Source organism: Culex quinquefasciatus, chromosome 2, assembly GCF_015732765.1.
Source record: "Culex quinquefasciatus strain JHB chromosome 2, VPISU_Cqui_1.0_pri_paternal, whole genome shotgun sequence".
NCBI lineage: Eukaryota > Metazoa > Arthropoda > Insecta > Diptera > Culicidae > Culex > Culex quinquefasciatus.
The window spans coordinates 71,886,617-71,900,112 of NC_051862.1; positions in this window are offsets into that span (position 1 = coordinate 71,886,617).

The window sequence follows — 13,496 nt, forward strand, 5'->3', positions numbered from 1 at the left end:
AGTATCTACGTCAATATCAGTTACCTTAAAATTAACAGGAACCTCCCGAACGTTGGCAGCCTCTGCTTGGTTGATAGCCTGCTGGATCACCTCCAGCGAACGATCAATATCGGCAGAAGTTTCCGGGTGTTGATCATAGTCGATGTTGCTGTCGACCACTTGCTGAAACTGCTGCCAGTCAACGTTGTGGTAATCTTTCCGGGTTGGTTGCCGCTGCGGAGTAACGGAAGCTCCAACCTCCACAACCACCGGATAGTGATCAGAACTCAACTCTTCAAACACCTCAGGATGAGCCACGTTCTCAGCCATATTGGTAATGAAGAAGTCGATGATTGAGTGATTCCCAGACCGAGCCACCCTCGTTGGACGATCTGGACTCACAACGTTGTAGTATCCGTTTTGCAGATCGTTGTGCAGAATCACTCCGTTCCGATTCCTCCTGCTGTTGCCCCAAACTTCATGCTTCGCGTTGAGGTCACCAGCGATGATGTACTTTGCGCTCCGCCGTGTCAGCTTCTGGATATCGCTCTTCAGTTTTGCTGCTGAACCATCTCTGGAATTCACCTGACGTGGGCAGTATGCAGCAATGAAGAGTACTGGGCCAACCGAAGTGGGAATTTCCACCCAACGGCCTCGATGATGTCCAGCTTAAAGTGTGGCAGCCGGCGTGGCTTGAGATCACGATGAACAGCGACAAGCACACCTCCTCCTCCAGAGGTGGTCCTATCGAGCTGCGTCGCGATCTTGTAGTTTTGCAGATAAACTTTTTCACCGGGCTTCAGATGAGTTTCCGTGATGGCAGCTACGTCGATCTCCTTCTCGCGAAGAAAATCCACCAGCTCTAAATTCTTCCTCCTAATGGAGCAAGCGTTCCAATTCAGCAGCTTGAGGGACCTACGATCCATACTGGATGACGAACGAGGTCAGCACTTCAATCTGCTGGGTCTTGGTTTTGCATCCACGCAGTGCAGCGGACATCTGTTTGAAAATATTGAGGAGTTCGGTTGAGGTGTAAAGATCATTACCATTTTCCTCAACTGCTGGTTCTTGGGTTGGTCTTGGCTCCTGGCTGAAGCCCGGTGGTGGCGGTCTCGGCTCCTGGCTGGAACCCGGCCGTGGATGATTCATCTCAGCTCTCTTCCTGGGATCCAACGGCAACGGTGCCAAGTTCGGGACCTGGCGTCGCGGTTGAAGAGGTGGAAATTTTGCTCCACCAGGGCTGGAGGAGTTCTACGACGCTGAGGCTGATTCTTCGTCGATGCTTGCTGCCGAATTTTCACGAACTCAGCTCTCTTGGGGCACTTTCGGTCGGTTGACGAGTGCTCACCGTTGCAGTTGAGGCACTTCACCAGCGAATCTTGGATGCACTGGGATGTGATGTGCGCATCGGTACCACATTTGGCGCAACGACGCTTCAGGTGGCAGTTCTTACCTCCGTGCCCGAAGCCCAGGCAGTTGAAGCATTGTGTGACGTCACGATGCACTGGTCGGTATCGCTCCCACGACACGATAATGTTGAAAACCGCTCGAATTGCCTTCAGCTCAGGAAGCGTCGTCGATCCCTTAGCCAAATGCAGCAGGTAGAGCTGGTCACGGTACTTGATGTCTTTGTTGCGTCGGCTCATTTTGTGCACGGCCAACACATCCAGTTTCAAAACTTTTAGCTCGGCAGCTAATTCCTCCACTGGCATGTCGTACAGACCTCTGACGACGATTTTGTACGGCTTATCCATGACGACATCATGGGTAAAGTACTCCGCCTCGTTTTCGGTCAAGTAATCCTTGACCAGTTGATAGTGCTGCCTGGATTGCACCAGCACCTTAAATCCGTCCTGACACAGACGAATGTTGCCTAGGACTTTCCCAGACTTGATGAGTTCAACCAGCCCCGCACGAAAGTCGATCGTTGCTGCTGATTGCCTCACATAAAAAGGAGGCAGTTTCTCCTTTCGCTGTTTCACTTCATTCTCCTTTGCTTCCGCTACCTGGTCCTCGTCAGGCAGTCCAGCAAACTTGTTGTTCTTCAATAGCTGCTCCTCGTGCGACGAAGAGTTCTCCTCCTCCTCATCCATCGGTACAGTACCGTCGCTCTTTTTCGTCTTTTTGCTGTTCGATGTCACTTCCAAAAGCACCTTCCTTTTGGAAATTCCCGGTTTTTGGCCATCAGTTGAGGCCTCAACCTTCCTTTTGGAAATTCCCACTTTTTTGCCTGCTTGAGCCGCAGGTAGGGCAATATTGCCGGCGTTTTGCGCCGGGACGCGACGAGTCATGTTGATTCAGACAACCTTCACCAACGAATGCTCGGATAACAATGAATGAATTCATCAGGGCAGTATCGCGTCGCCTGCTATTTGTGCTCGCGAATGGAGTGGTTGATTTTGAGCAATCAGGACCCTTGATTTCAATACCAAGTTGAGTTCTTCTGGATCTTTGGTCTTCCACATACATGATTTTTGTATGATACACCAACATAATATCAAAATGTGGCATCCTTCATGTTCAAAGTGCTGATAGGCCGATTATAAAAATAGGCTTAAAAAGGGTATAGTTCCCCCAGCTTAACAACTTTTCCTAAGACAACAACGCTTTAAAAATCCACGACTAGAAGTTAGGGCACTTGAAAAAATATTTCCAAAATGTATTCTAATCAAACGAGAATGCATTGGGCAACGCAAATTTTCCTATTTTCAGCTTAGTTTTTTTTACTTCCAGCGCTCTTTTGGGTCTGCTTAGTGCTGTCAAAATTGACTAAATTTTAAGCGAACACTCACGAAGAGTAGCATTTATAGAGAATATTTCCTGGCATCACTGGCTCACTCCAACAGGCGCTGCTGGTGGTGTTGGTGGCCACCCTTTGTTCTCTATTTGCCTTCGCTTCTCGCTCGGTTTTCTTTAGCCTTGGAATGGGTCGTCAAAATTGAAACGTCAAAAGACTTGGCGCGTTTGTTTTTATGATGACGCTTGCTAATTATTTACATGTGTCGGAATTATTTTTCAAGTGAGTGACCAACCAATGTGCAAAAGAACATGTTGCCGAAAGTTGGGGGCAGTTTTGTATCGAAAGCGTCGTGAAAAAGTAAGCGAAAGTGAAAAGTTGATTGAAGCGTTTGAGGGTTTCTTGCGTGTGTCACTGTGTGTGCCAACAAAATTATGAGAAATGGTCTCGAAAAAAAGAAATTATGATCAAAAGTGTATTAAATTTGATCTTTTTGGCCAGTACGTGGCATACATTTGCGTGCTTACTCGAGGCGGTGCTGTTGCTGGTAGGTTTATAGCCTAAATAGTATTTGTTGGAGCTTAAATCAAGCATCAAACTCTCCATATAACGAAAATAGCTGTTTGATTGGAAAGGGTATATTTCCCCTAGTTGCTGAGATATCGACATTAGAAAATGGAGGGTTGTTTGGGTGCGACTTAGTAAACTTCAATTTTCCTAATTCTTTTTCTTGAAGCCGCTGTATCTCAGCAGTGGGTTAATCAAGTATATTTTTAAATGAGTCAAAGCATGCTACATATGACTAGAAATGCCGGTAAATGCACATCAAATGGTTTTCAGTTTTTCAAACTTCTATTTGCCGACAAACCCCAGCTTCTCCTAGAGTATGTCTACTCAAAAAAGAAACGAGGAAGTAAACTGCTCGTCGAGGGAAATACCCGAACGGTTCCAGTGCTACTCTTGAAATCGTTTCTGCGCTTATTGGTCAAACTGAAAAAAAACTTCTCGTTTTATGAACCAAGTTTTATTTTTTTCGGTTTGTGTCTCTGCCACGTTAAGTAATCATACTGGTGAGGACACTCACTAAAAACTCATACCCGGTCGGAAAAAAATCTGGTAAATTTGAGTGTCTGGCGCAGGCGGACGTTTGTCGTGCAGTTCAGACACACTTGGCACATTTCTTTTAGCCAGGTTTTGCGTGACGCCCGACGAATCTGGCAAAAATCTGGCGGAATAACACACAGCTGTCTGGCACAAAAACCAATCGGTTCAATCGGTTGAACCGTGCACGACCGGTTTGTTGCATATTCGCCAGAATTCTGGCAACATTCTTGGGCCAGTCGGGGGGAAAATCTGCCAGACGTCTTGCGCAGCTAAGTGCAGCGCCCAAGACAAAACGCCCGCCAGGCGCCCCCCTTTTCCGTCTGGGTAACAAATACTCAAGTTATGTTTAGTAGAGACATCAACCAACAGCTTCATCCAACTCGAAAAAGACGTGAACATCTCGGACGGAAATTTGATTATTTTGCCAGACAGCTGGAAGAAATTTCGCCCAATTTTCGCCAGATTAGTCTGGCGTTACGCAAAACTTGCCAAGAATAAGTGTGCCAAGTGTGTCTTAACTGCACGACAAACGTCCGCCTGCTCTAACCACTTAATTTTACCAGATTATTTTCCGTGTGGGATGTAGGGAAGTTCCCTTGCTATTAGATGTGTCAGCTTCATTATTAACACATCAAATTGATTGTATACTCTGGCCATTAATCCACTCTCAAATCCATTCCCAGAACCCTCTCTCCCTACTTCAAAGATCAAAGCGCGCCTCGTGTCCCCCTTCAATTGAAAATTCAAATTCGGGTGTGAAACTCGATAGCTCCAACTTTCAATTTGCGTAATTATGCAGCACGCATCCGTTCCATAATTCTCTTTAATGTTTCACTCCATAATCCGCAGAACGCACACGGCCGGAAGCGTCCACATGTCCACGTACTGCCGATGGTGGCTCGCCAGATTATCCCAGCACACACACGCTCGGCTAGGCATAATAGAGAAATTGATCCCGACGATCATCGGGGAGGCCGGACCGGAATTAACATCTGCACAGATATTATGTAAATTACAGCATTCTAGGCGCAAACCCAGCGTCCCATTACCTCCCGGATGTGGACTACACCCACAACGTAAGGAAAGGGTGGAAATGTACTCTGCCGGGAATGAATTTTGAACGCAACCATCAATTACACTTTTGTGAGCAGCACTTAATCCTTTTTTTTTTGGTGGAGAGTTGCTGACCACATTTTAAAAAGGCTTTCGATACGGTTGATGTGGTTTAGGGACAACTAAGGGCAGAGTAGGTGTACCTAAAGGCATCCGCAGTTTTTAGAGCATTTAGGTGATTCCTTGAATGGGTTTTTACTTTACAGCAGTAAGATCAGATTTGACAGGGGTGGGTCTTAGAGGCGTAGCCGAAAGGCAAAGTTAAACCTCAAAAATGGACTTCAAGATCAAATTAAGCCAACAAAACTCAAAGAAATAACGTTTAAGTTAGCATGTAAGGGATTAAGTAAGAATTGCGATGAAGAACATATAATAAACTTCTCACTTCTTATACTTTGAACCTGGTGCCTTCACGTACTTTTCGCAAATCGTCTAGATAGTTATCAGCTATCAATTGGAGTAGGAGGTTTGTTCTCCAGAATTCATCGTTACAATTCAAACACTTTTTGCTTATCTACAGTCCAACAATTAGCGAACTAATGTGATATATTCGGCAGCATTGTTTTGGCTACCAACAGACGCATTTTCAACGGAAAACCCACTATCAAATTCGTTATTGTATCCAACAGTGCTGGATGATAGATGTTGCAAATTTCGTAATCAAAATAAAATTCTTCATCTCTGTTATTCACTTCCCCATCTTCTTACATGGTTTCTTTACAGTATTTTGTTTGGCGTTAAGATTTGTTTACGCTATCCCAAAGCAATTGTTCTGGTGCCACCGCACATCTAATTTGGGTTCTGTCGAGGTAACAGTATTTAACCTGGTAGCCTTTTTGACTAAATATTTCAGGTTAACTGGAGCAGGACCAGCATACAGATTTTGTTTTTTGGCATGTAAGTCTTTGCTGGAGGATGCTCAAGCAAATGTCGAGTACCTCGTGGTACTGGATTGGATTCCCTTTGTAATCATCTTCGTCATATGAAGAAATTGATGCTCGATTAAAGCTCAAAAAAAACTATTTACGCTATAAACTTACCAGCAACTGCACCGCCTCAAGTAAGCACGCAAATTTATGCTATGTACTGGCCAAAAAGATCAAATTTAATGCACTTTTGATCATAAATTCTATTTTGCAAGACCATTTCTCATCATGTTGGTGGCACACACATCCACACGCAAGATGAGAGGTTGACCGCTTAATGAAAGGTGCCATCAATATCTTTTCACTTGCGCTAACGATTTCAAAGCGCTTAACGTGAAGACTTCCATCATTGCCATGATTTTTCGTTCAAAGATATAAATTTAGCGTCGCTTTCAATATTTTGACCAAATTCTTTTATCAAGTTGTTTAGAATAGTGCCTTACACATGCTGATTCCTTTTGGTAATGATTATCCCATTGCTTGTAAAGTTATGGATATCGTCATTTATCAATAAATGCCAACTAGGACGTCAATGACTGTGCCACAAAATTATATAAATTTTGAAGCACAATTGATTTAGATCAAAAATTTTATCAGTGCACGGAGAAAAATGCGTTCCCAAAATCGTGAACAAGCGTTCATAAAAATGGGAACCATGGTACGTTTTTGGAAAACGTACATTGGGCAACTACCTGCACATGCTGATTCCTTTTGGTGCTGAAATTCGTTAAATTAAATTTAATACAGAATATTTTATAGTGATGATCAATTTTCGTCGAAAATGATCAACGGCTTAACCTTAAGATATAAAAATTGCTTCCAACTTTCGGCAACATGTTCTTTTGCACATTGATTAGTCACTCAATTGAAAAATAATCCCGAAACATGTCAATAATAAGCATGCGCCATAAAAAAAACGTGCTAAGTCTTTTGACGACCTATTCCAATCAAAGGCTAAAGAAAATCGAGCGAGAAGCGAAGGCAAATAAAGAACAAAGGGTGGCCACTAACACCACCAGCAGCACCTGTTGGAGTGAGCCAGTGGAAATATTCTCTATAAATGCTACTTTTCATAAGTGTTTGCTAAAATTTTCATCAATTTTGGCAGCACTAAACAAACCCAAAAGTGCGCTGGAAGAAAAAAAGAACTAAGCTGAAAATAGGAAAATGAGCGTGGCCCAATGCATTCTCGATTGATTAGAATGCAGTTGGAAAATATTTTTTCTAAATGCTTGTAAAAGGAACGAACAACTTTTAATAAAAGTGAAAATAAACAGAAATGTTCACAAAAAGTTGCTCTTCTCGATGGTTTACTTGGTTTAAGTACACTTCCAGGAACACTGGGTATATTTCCCCTAGCTGTAGACAGTTTGGGGATAGCTTCTTTACTTGATAAATATATTGAACCGATTTAAGATAAAAAAATTCTCAACGTTATCACTTTATGTTAGGGTGTTCCTTAAGGATTCCTAGAAAAAACAACTGTCCATTCACGCATGTTTTACCCCTTCATTTGGTAAAACCTCAAGTCGAAAACGCGGGAGAAAGGAACCATTGAAAAGAATTATGGGTAATTCTCTACCAACTCACACGAAATCGGGAAAAGTTGCCCCGACCCCTCTTCGATTTGCGTGAAACTTTGTCCTAAGGGGTAACTTTTGTCCCTGATCACGAATCCGAGGTCCGTTTTTTGATATCTCGTGACGGAGGGGCGGTACGACCCCTTCCATTTTTGAACATGCGAAAAAGAGGTGTTTTTCAATAATTTGCAGCCTGAAACGGTGATGAGATAGAAATTTGGTGTCAAAGGGACTTTTATGTAAAATTAGACGCCCGATTTGATGGCGTACTCAGAATTCCGAAAAACGTATTTTTCATCGAAAAAAACACTAAAAAAGTTTTAAAAATTCTCCCATTTTCCGTTACTCGACTGTAAAAAATTTTGAAACATGTCATTTTGTGGGAAATTTAATGTACTTTTCGAATCTACATTGTCCCAGAAGGGTCATTTTTTCATTTAGAACAAAATTTTTCATTTTAAAATTTCGTGTTTTTTCTAACTTTGCAGGGTTATTTTTTAGAGTGTAACAATGTTCTACAAAGTTGTAGAGCAGACAATTACAAAAAAATTGATATATAGACATAAGGGGTTTGCTTATAAACATCACAAGTTATCGCGATTTTACGAAAAAAAGTTTTGAAAAAGTTACTTTTGCGTTTCTCTTTGTTTCGTCGTCCGTGTCTGTCGCGGGTGACCATGAACGGCCATGATCGATGACGACCAACTTTTTAAAACTTTTTTCGTAAAATCGTGATAACTTGTGATGTTTATAAGCAAACCCTTATGTCTGTATATCAAAATTTTTGTAATTGTCTGCTCTACAACTTTGTAGAACACTGTTACACTCTAAAAATAACCCTGCAAAGTTAGAAAAACACGAAATTTTAAAATGAAAAATTTTGTTCTAAATGAAAAATGACCCTTCTGGGACAATGTAGATTCGAAAAGTACATTAAATTTCCCATAAAATGACATGTTCCAAAATTTTACAGTCGAGTAACGGAAAATGGGAGAATTTTTAAAACTTTTTAGTGTTTTTCGATGAAAATACGTTTTTTCGAATTCTGAGTACGCCATCAAATCGGGCGTCTAATTTTACATAAAAGTCCCTTTGACACCAAATTTCTATCTCATCACCGTTTCAGGCTGCAAATTATTGAAAAACACCTCTTTTTTCGCATGTTCAAAAATGGAAGGGGTCGTACCGCCCCTCCGTCACGAGATATCAAAAAACGGACCTCGGATTCGTGATCAGGGACAAAAGTTACCCCTTAGGACAAAGTTTCACGCAAATCGAAGAGGGGTCGGGGCAACTGCTGTGTGAGTTGGCGGAGAATTACCCTTATGCAAACACAACCATTCTAGATGAGGACACCATTTGCATACTTTATTACGGCTGAGTAAAGAAGCCCTCCAAATTGAGCCCATCGGAAGGGGTTGAATGTGTGTGTGGGTGAGTTGAAAACTACACACAGAGAATAGCAAATGAGTAATTAAGATGTTTATCTTGATGCTAAAAAATTAACTCACTTTTTTGCTGCTGGGACTCAGAATTTGGGGTCGGATGTTTGCCTACTATTAATAAAGTGTAGGAGTTCTTTTGGGGGGTGTCCCTTGAGCTGGGAGATTTTTTGCCAACCGGACCCGGGTTTCAGGTACTTTCGTTCCGCTACATGTGGTTGACACTTTTTAAGCCGAGGACAAATGGATAAAGGGACGCAAATGGTGCATTAAGAGTGAAATTACGCTTTGGTTATTTTAAAGTGGGCTTACACAAAAGTGTGTTTATTTTTCAATTTGTAAATGAAGGGATTAAAGTAGTTAGGGGAGGGAAAAGGGGGAAAGTAAGCTGTAAATGGACTTGTCTTGTAGTGGTTGTAGAGAAAGTTGGTTAGGGGTGCTTTGATACGGAGGAGGATGATCAAGATAAAATATTTTGAAGATAAATTACTGTATCATGTATTGATGCTTGTTTATATCCTGACTTGCAAATACAAATGTGAAAATCCTCACTGATTTGCAGGATACTCATCTTCTGCCTTGAAAACCTAACCTAACCTAACCTATCCTGAATCCAGTTAAAACTTGGGCTTCCCTAACAAGGACGTGAACTACAAGTACCTGAAATGCATATCCTTCGTGTTACACATGTGTAACGCATCCGATGAAATGATGCATCTCAATTCATAGCGAAGAGTAAAGAAGCCGAGCGCTCAAAGTCGCAAGTTGAATTGAGTATCAATTGTCTTCCTTTCCTTAAAGTGTTATGGAGTCACCGTTCTTTCCTTCAGTGAAAGTTTTATCTTTGACCAAAGTGGGTGGTTGAAGGTCAAACATCCTCAGCAGTCCGTGCAAAATTGTCACATTTTGTAGGTTTTTTTCCGTAAAGTTTCATTGGTTTTCTGTTTTCGTCTTGCATCTATCGCTAACGACAGAATGAAATCCCACGTCAGAGTAAAAAACAAAAACCGACAGTTTCCACGAGCATCCACACATCCATTTCCTTTCCCGAGAATAATCCGAAGTTCTTATATCCGATTCATTTGCAGACGTCAACAGGCGCGCGCAGATTACTTCGATCTAAATTATTCAACGAACAAAATTTTGTAGATAAACTACTTTTTTCGACCTGTTCTTGGCTATCATTATCATTCCCGCTAGAGCAACTACGAGATCGCAACTATTGATCGAGTGTTTTGTTATCAGATTTATTTCAATAGAAAATAGTTTTTTGAGGAAGAAGTATTTTGCGTTTTGAATCATAGTTTAATCGCAGAAATTTATTTGAAACTGTGAGTTGTCAGGCCAGGATTGCAAGCTTAACGAACTGGTTCTTTTTTCGAAAATGTAGTCTTCATTTATCAGCATTCATAGCATTCAGCAAACCATACTGACAAAATTGTAAGATGTAACTCGTTGCATTAACTTCTATTAAGACATTTAATCAATTTTACACAATATATGAAGCCCTAAGATGAAACTAGTTTCGCCGTAACTCCACCAACATCCTCCCATAAAACAGCAAGTAGGGCCATGTGTGTTGTTAACCCAAATCCGTCCATCTTCACCAAAATAAACCCGCTCCGCCTGACCCCTCGCCAAAGCTCCTTTCACGAGCCAAGCCAATATTTCCCCTCTGACACATTGTCCCATCAACTTGGAAAACCCTTGCAAAAACATCAACATTATTACGGTTTGCGTGTATTACTGGAAGGCCTCTCACATCACACGCATCTTGACGAAGAAATATGATCACGGGGACGGGGACTCTAGCTAGAACCTTCAGCGGCAAATTCCATTTATTTCTACACCGACATGGTCCCACTGTGAGCCGCCCCTTATTTCAGGAACAAGGGTGCTAAATTTGTTTGGTTGTAAATGGAAAGAAATAAACCGCACTCGGAAGTATTTTCGTCTAGAAGAGCGTTACTAGAAAAGGCAGCTGACCGTACCAAACAAACCAAACATAAACATTAACCAAACAAATTATACATTAGAGCTCCTAAGATGCGCATCGCAGGATAGATGAAAAACCATGTTTTAATCCATATTCTTTAAATATCTACTAGTCATGCTAAAGTTTAGGCAACAATTTTCACGGAACGTTGTGGTCAGGCCACAATAAAAATACGAATACAACCATCATGTATGTTTCAATTAAACCAGTTGAGTTTGTAAAATACAACAATGTTACTACTGTTTACCGAATAAGAGGAAGTACAAAATTTAACACAATATAATATTTTCCGAATAAATGATTAAAAACTAACTAAATCCACCTATGTGGTTGGAGCCTTCCTCACAACAGTGGCTGTACACAAGTTTCATCTATTTTTCAGATCCGGCTTCCAAAAAGTACATCGATATCACTTAAGTGGCCATATCTCGAGACAGAGTTGCCAGATCTTCAATGTTTTAGGCTCGTTGGAAAGGTTTTTTGATAACCTAACCAACGATGGGTCGGATGATGGATCCGAACAAAGTTTACATACATTTAAGTGAGATCCGGCTTCAGAAAAGTACATAAATGTCACCTAAGTGGCCATATCTCGAGACAGGGTTGCCAGATCTTCAATGTTTTAGACTCTTTGGAAAGGTCTTTTGATAACCTAACCAACGATGGGTCGGATAGTGGAGCCGGACATAGTTTACATACATTTAAGTGAGATCCAGCTTCAAAAAAGTACATCAATATCACTTAAGTGGCCATATCTCGAGACAGGGTTGCCAGATCTTCAATGTTTTAGACTCTTTGGAAAGGTCTTTTGATAACCTAACCAACAATAGGTCGGATGGTGGAGCCGGACATAGTTTACATACATTTAAGTGAGATCCGGCTTCAAAAAAGTACATCAATATCACTTAAGTGGCCATATCTCGAGACAGGGTTGCTAGATCTTCAATGTTTTGGGATCGTTGGAAAGGTATTTTGATAACCTAAACAACGTTGGGTCGGATGATGGACCCGGACATAGTTTACATGCATTTAAGTGAGATCCGGCTTCAAAAAAGTACATCAATATCACTTAAGAGGCCATATCTCGAGACAGGGTTGCCAGATCTTCAATGTTTTGAGCTCGTTGGAAAGGTCTTTTGATAACCTAACCAATAATAGGTCGGATGGTGGACCCGGACATAGTTTACATACATTTAAGTGAGATCCGGCTTCAAAAAAGTATAGCAATATCACTTAAGTGGCCATATCTCGAGACAGGGTTGCCAGATCTTCAATGTTTTGGACTTGTTGGAAAGGTCTTTTGATAACCTAACCAACGATGGGTCGGATGATGGACCCGGACATAGTTTACATACAGTTAAGTGAGATCCAAATATATGTGAAAACACATTTTTATACATAACTTTTGAACTACTTATCGAAACTTCAATCTGTATAAAACTCGATCTATGGGACCCTAAACCAAGTCGAATGCAACAAGTTCGGGTCAAATCGGTTCAGCCAGTGCCGAGAGACATGAGCTAGTTTGTTGGTCACATACATACATACACACACACATACACACACACATACACACACACATACACACACACATACACACAGACATTTGTTCAGTTTTCGATTCTGAGTCGATATGTATACATGAAGGTGGGTCTACGACGTTTTTATAGGAAGTTCATTTTTAGAGCAGGATTATAGCCTTACCTCAGTGAGGAAGGCAAAACGGAAAAAGGGCAAACATTTCTATATAATAAACGTAGCCTACTAATATTAACTAATTTCTTTAAAAAAAATTACGTACACATGCGACACTCTTTAACGATACACTGTATACAAGAAGCTACGTCCGTAATAGAAACATAAATAAACTTAAGTACAAAATATGCGAGGAAGGCATCAAGCACCTAAAGGTGGATTTAGTAAAGTTTTTTTTACTGTAATTCAGTTGAACTCATTCAAATTTCTGGTTTTTGTCTGTGCATTAAAACATGGTTAAAGCTTAAAGTAAGCATTATTGTGCTTTGTAAACACAGAAAAAAAAGTTAAATTTGGAAGTTTGAAATTTAAAAAAATATATATATAAATGATTGAATAACAGCATTGCCTTGCTTTATTGAAAATTTGATAGGTTGAATATTACCTCTTTTTTGAGTAATATTACATGAAAATGTGTAAAACTGTGAACCTGATGAAAATTCACCAAATTTTTAATGAAAATTCATCAGTTCCTGATGCAATATGACAAAAAATCTGTCATCATTTCCCAATGATTTTTTTTTGTGTACCGAGCACGAAAACTAGCTAAATAATAACAAAATCTTGTTAGAACTCATCACATATAGCTCCTATCACTTTGGTGGCTTCGACAATTTTTTTTGTTTGTCCAGACTCGATTATCCGAAGGCCTCAGAAAAAAATCACTTCACTTGTGCTAATGTAGAGTCGAAGAATTCGAATTCTACTGAACATTATATTTTACCGTAGTTTCAAAACAAAACAGTTTTTTTGTGGGGTTTTACAAGAAAACGTCCCAAAACTGATATTTAACGCAAATATAGAGCATTGACGTCTTGGACAAAGCTTCTAGAAATTTGCTGAAGGCCTTAAAGCTCCATCTTT